Source organism: Salmo salar, chromosome 10 (assembly GCF_965601325.2).
Source record: "Salmo salar chromosome 10, fSalSal1, whole genome shotgun sequence".
Lineage (NCBI taxonomy): Eukaryota > Metazoa > Chordata > Actinopteri > Salmoniformes > Salmonidae > Salmo > Salmo salar.
This window is the reverse complement of record NC_138300.1, coordinates 125,251,501-125,257,500: the sequence shown is the minus strand read 5'-3', so window position 1 is coordinate 125,257,500 and position 6,000 is coordinate 125,251,501. Positions and strand designations below refer to the sequence as shown.

The following is a 6,000-nucleotide window of genomic DNA, read 5'->3' as shown; positions in this document are numbered from 1 at the left end:
AGCCCGAATGGGGATGCCGTCCCTGTCACTTCGGCACGGCTTTAGGTGTGTTACTGAAGCTACTGTCACGGTGGAGGAGTTTCTGGTCGCCGTAGGAGAGAAGGTAGGATATGAGAATGTTGCTTATGCGTCACGGATGAATAAAGCGGTGGTGGTTTTTCTTAAAGAAGAGTGTCTTGTTAATCGTATGGTTGAGCAAGGCGTACTTCTTAAAGGAATGTTTATTCAAGTTACGCCGCTTTTTTCTCCGTCAACAAGGGTAACGATTTCAAATGTACCGCCGTTTATTCCAAATGAGCTATTGGAGCGCGAGTTATTGCGCTTTGGGAAGTTTGCAAGTTCAATTAAGGTTGTCCCATTGGGTTGCAAACACCCGGCGTTGAAACAGGTTATGTCTTTTCGGCGACAGGTGTTTATGTTTTTGGACTCACCGGAGCAGACTTTGGAGTTAGCGTTTAAAGTCAAGTATGACAATAGATTGTATATGGCTTATGCTAGTACGGGTAGTCAACGGTGTTTTGAGTGTGGGGATGTTGGTCATAAGCGACATGCTTGCCCGAAAAGGGAGAAGGCAGAGGGAGGGGCGCAGGTGGTCCTCGTAACGCCTGGGCCCACTGATGTAGGGAGAGGGGGGCCGACAGCGGTTGAGCAGCCACAAGCACCTGCTGCTGAGGAACAAGTTATCCATGTTGAGGACATGGAGTTGCAACTTGTGTTAGAGGGAAATGTTATGCAGCAGAAACATTTTGTTGTAGAAAGCAAGGATAGATCTGAAGAGCCAGTTCCTCAGACTGGTGAGGAGGTGCCCAGTACGAGTGCTGGGGTACAGGAGGGGGTTCATATGGAGTTAGTCTCCCAGGTAGTGGAGGAGATGCCCACTATGAGTAACGGGGTACAGGAGGGGGTTCATGTGGAGCTAGACTCCCAGGTAGTGGAGGAGATGCCCACTACTAGTAATAGGGTACAGGTGGGGCTAGTCTCCCAGGTAGTGGAGGAGATGCCCACTACTAGTAATAGGGTTCAGGTGGGGCTAGTCTCCCAGGTAGTGGAGGAGATGCCCACTACTAGTAATAGGGTTCAGGTGGGGCTAGTCTCTCAGGTAGTGGAGGAGATGCCCACTACGACTAATAGGGTTCAGGTGGGGCTAGTCTCCCAGGTAGTGGAGGAGATGCCCACTACTAGTAATAGGGTTCAGGTGGGGCTAGTCTCCCAGGTAGTGGAGGAGATGCCCACTACTAGTAATAGGGTTCAGGTGGGGCCAGTCTCCCAGGTAGTGGAGGAGATGCCCACTATTAGTAATGGGGTTCAGGTAGAGCTAGTCTCCCAGGTAGTGGAGGAGATGCCCACTACTAGTAATAGGGTTCAGGTAGAGCTAGTCTCCCAGGTAGTGGAGGAGATGCCTGGTACGAGTGATGGGCTGCAAGTGGGGAGTGATGAAAGGGATGTGTTAGAAGCGAGTCAGGGGTCTGTGGCCTCAGTTGAGGAGGAGCAGGATATGGATATCTCTATTGGTATGATAGCAGCTGGTGACGACTCAATTTATGATCTAGAGGAGGTAAATAGGTTTTTGGATCAGACTTTTGGGAAATCTGTCAAATTGGCAGAATATTTTGATGTTGATAAGTTTGTGAGGTCAGCTGTGATGTTACAGAAGACGGTGGGGTTAGACCAGTTAAGTGAGAAGAAGCGGTTTCGCTTGAGGAAATTTGTTACTGCTGTTACAGCAGCAAAAGGTGCTGGGAAATGTGGTCAGGGTAAGAGAAAATTGAAACAATGATGTTGTTCATGCTTCATAGGGTGTCTTCTTTTTTCTCTTTGGTTTCTCTGTGGTTTCTTCTGCTTTTCCTTTCTCTTTTCTATATGGAGGTACTAAGGGTAGGTTCTCTCAATATTAATGGTGGAAGGGACAGGAATAAGAGGCTTGGGTATTAGAAGTAATAAAACAGAAAAGGCTTAATGTAGTTTTCTACAGGAGACACATAGTGATGAGGCTAATGAGGTTGACTAGGGTATGTGGTGGGAGGGGCAGAATATACTCAGTCATGGTACTCATTTCAGTGCTGGGGTGGCAATCTTGTTTTCTTCAGGCTTAGGGGTGACTGTGGTATCTACAACAGAGATTGTCAAGGGACGGGTTTTATTGGTCAAGGCGGAGGTTATGGGGTTTTTGTTTGTTTTTTTGAATGTTTATGCTCCTAATGAGGGTACAGAGCGTATTGCTGTATTTGATCAAATAAAGGAAACTTTAAGACAGTGTGACCAAGAGGGTTGTATGGTTTTAGGGGGGGACTGGAACTGTACAGTGGATTTTACTGTTGATCGCACCGCTGAAGAACCTCACCTGCGGTCAGCCACTTGCCTGTCTGGTCTACTAACTGAGTTTGAGCTTTCTGATGTGTGGAGAGTCAGGAATGCAAAAGTTAGGCAGTACACATGGCTAAAAATCAATGAAGGTCGTGTCAGTGCTGCAAGGTTAGACAGGTTGTATATATCTGATCACTACTGTAGTAGGGTTGGAAGATGTGACATCACTCCTGTGGGTTTCTCTGATCACCATTTTGTTACTGTTGATATTCATTTGTCCTGTCCACGAAGGTCATCATCTTACTGGTATTTTAATGTTAAATTGTTACATGATGTCATGTTTTGTGAAAGGTTTTTGTTGTTTTGGGAAAAATGGAGGGTTACAAAAGGAAATTTTGAGTCCTTGAGACAATGGTGGGAGGTTGGGAAGGCCCAAATACGATTATTTTGTCAACAGTATACTGCTCTGTCTCGAATTGAAGTCAAAGAGACTATCAAGGCCCTTGAACAGGACATCAAATTTATTGAATTGAAGCTGCTCACTCAGAATGACCCTGGATTAGTCATGAATTTACAGGACAAGAGACATGAACTGAGATTGTTTCTGCATGAAAGAGTGAAGGGTGCCTTGATTAGGTCTCGTTTCGCTTCCCTCAAGGATATGGATGCTCCTAGCGCTTTCTTTTTTAACCTAGGACAGTCGACACTGCAACGTAAACAGATGGTCTGCCTTCGTCTCCCTGATGGGAAGGTGACCACAGATGACAGTGAAATGCGTCAACATGCAGTGGATTTCTACTCTGCCCTCTATAAGGCGGAGGATTGTGACTCTCTGTGTACTGAACAGTTGCTACACGGTCTTCCTCAATTGGGACCTGAGCAGAGAGTCGCATTGGACTCTGACATTACACTGCAAGAGCTGTCCACAGCAGTTATGCAGCTCTCAACAGGCCGAGCCCCTGGCATTGATGGTTTACCATCTGAGTTTTATAAGCACTTTTGGGGGTCTATTGGGGAGGATTTTTATGAAGTGGTGTGTGAATCTTTTAATGAGGGTTCTCTTCCTGTATCCTGTCAACGTGCGGTGCTTTCATTATTGCCAAAAAAGGGGGATTTGGCTCTCATAAAAAATTGGAGACCTGTTGCGTTGCTGTGCGCAGAATATAAAATTGTTTCTAAATGTCTCTCAAACAGGTTGAAAGAGTATTTGGGATTGTTGGTCCACAAGGACCAGTCTTACTGTGTACCTGATCGCTCTATTGTTGACAATTTGTTTCTGATAAGAGATGTTTTAGACATTTGTAAACTGTCTGATGTAAATGTGGGTTTACTTTCGTTGGATCAGGAGAAGGCTTTTGACCGTGTGGACCACCAGTACTTGTTCAAGACAATGAAAGCCTTTGGGTTTGGGGATGTTTTTTTGTCGTGGATGAATTTACTGTATGCTGGGGCCTCGTGTATGGTGAAGGTGGGGGGTGGTTTGAGCTGCCCAATCCCTGTCCAAAGGGGCATCAGGCAGGGATGCCCAATTTCAGGGCAGTTATACAGTCTGGCGATTGAACCAATGCTTTGTTTTTTAAGAGCGAGGCTTACTGGTTTCTCTGTGCCAGGTGTAATGAAGGGTCCCACGATAGCACTGTCTGCGTATGCAGATGACGTGACAGCTTTTATTACAGGGGCTGAGGATGTTAAAGTTCTCTCAAATGCTCTAAAGGTGTATGAGGGGGCCTCCTCAGCTAGAGTCAATTGGGGAAAGAGTGAAGCGCTGTGGGCAGGTCAGCTTCAGATAGGGTCCACTCCACGGTTACCAGGGGGGCTTCAGTGGGGCAGAGATGGGATGAAGACTTTGGGGGTTTTTCTAGGCTCTGATGTCTTTCAGAAAAAGAACTGGGAGGGTGTAGTGGAGAAAGTGTGTGCCAGACTGGCAAGATGGAAATGGGTGCTGCCCCAGCTGTCTTATAGGGGAAGGGTACTGGTAGCTAATAATCTTGCTGCCTCTACCCTGTGGCACAGACTAATGATTTTACAGCCACCAAAGGGTCTGATTCAAGAGCTTCAGAGGACCCTTGTCAATTTCTTCTGGTCTGGACAACACTGGATTAAAGCTGCAGCCCTGTACCTGCCACTACACGAGGGTGGGCAAGGTTTGGTGGATATTTCCTCTAGGATCATGGCTTTCCGGCTTCATGCAGCCCAGAGGCTGTTGTACAGAGACGGTTCTAGCTGGGTCGACACAGCCTATATATTGATGAGGAGAGTTGGCTGTTTGGGCTTAGATAAGCACCTTTTCCTCTTAAAACTGGAGGGGGGTGATTTGCCTGGCCTGACTCCATTTTATGAGTCTGTTATGCAGGCTTGGAGAGTTTTTGTGAAGTCTCGTAAGGCCAGCACGCCACCAGGGATGTGGCTTTTTGAAGAGCCTCTTTTTCACAACACTGCCATCCAGTCCCGTGTTCTGGGTTCAGCTAGCCTACGTTCATGCCTGTTAGGCGTGGGGTGTACTAAACTGGGTCATCTGATGCGGAACAGGAATAGATCGTTGGAGGAGCTGGGAGAAAGAGCGGGGATCAGATCATCTCGCCTACTGAGGAAGGTCGTCGCTGAAGTCTGTGACTCCCTGCCAGTGCTTCATCTGCAGTATGTGACTGACATTTCCAATTGTGATCGGTGGAAGGAGGGTCTGGATTATGTGTTCCCTGCACTGATTGTTAGTGCTGCAGCGGGGGCATTCGTGGAGGACGTGGGGATGCTGCTTTCCTTCGATACCCCGGAGCTGGGGGAGTTCAAGGAGGTGGGAAAGAAGGCCATGTACAGAGTATGTGTAAAGGTGTCCCATGCATCTTCCCTGGAAGGGGTCAAATCGACGAGGTGGGCGGATGTGCTTGGTCCAGGTGCCTCTCCAAAAGGCTGTTGGCGATCACTGTACAAACTGCCTATTGATAAGAGGACAGCTGACCTCCAATGGAGGATAATACATGGAGCTATAGCCACTAACATGCATCTGGTACACCTGGACCCTATTGTTGGGGAGGGGTGTCCATTTTGTGCTGAGTCTGAAACTCTGGCACATCTGTTTTTACAGTGTCCCAGGTTGGTCGGGATGATTGACCTGATCACAAATTGGTTCTCAACGTTGGGAGAGGTTTTTTCTTCTCAACTGTATATATTTGGGCCAAAGTACAGGTTCAGTCGAAAGGGTGTAGTTGTGCTGCTTAATTTTGTGTTAGGGGCAGCAAAATTAGCGATATGGAAGACCCGAAAGAACAGTATTCGGGGACAGGGGTCTGTTGATGTGGTGGGAATGCTGGAGGGAATGTTGGCAGCGAGACTGAGGGTTGAGTTTGCATATTATAAACTGGTCAACAATATTGATCTGTTTATGAGTATATGGGGTATTCAGAGGCTGTTGTGTATAGTTACTGTGGAGGAGGAATTGGAGTTGTGTTTTTAATTGATGTGTAACTGTGTTTTTTTTGTATGAGTATTTATTGTATGGTGGGCTCCCAGACCCAATAAAGATTATTTAAAACTCAACTCTCTCTCTCTCTCTCTCTCTCTCTCTGTCTCTCTCTCTTTCTGTCTCTCTCTTTCTGTCTCTCTCTCTCTCTTTCTGTCCCTCTCTCTCTCTGTCTCTCTCTCTCTGTCTCTCTCTCTCTCTCTCTGTCTCTCTCTCTCTCTCTGTCTCTCTCTCTCTCT

At 47.0% G+C, this 6,000-nt stretch overlaps 1 protein-coding gene across 4 annotated transcripts in view; it reads left to right on the top strand.

The window, feature by feature from the left end:
• The window catches only part of eps8l2 (EPS8 signaling adaptor L2), a 173,573-nt gene that overhangs the window by 102,444 nt on the left and 65,129 nt on the right, over positions 1 to 6,000 (top strand). The gene's annotated exons all lie outside the window — the stretch shown is intronic.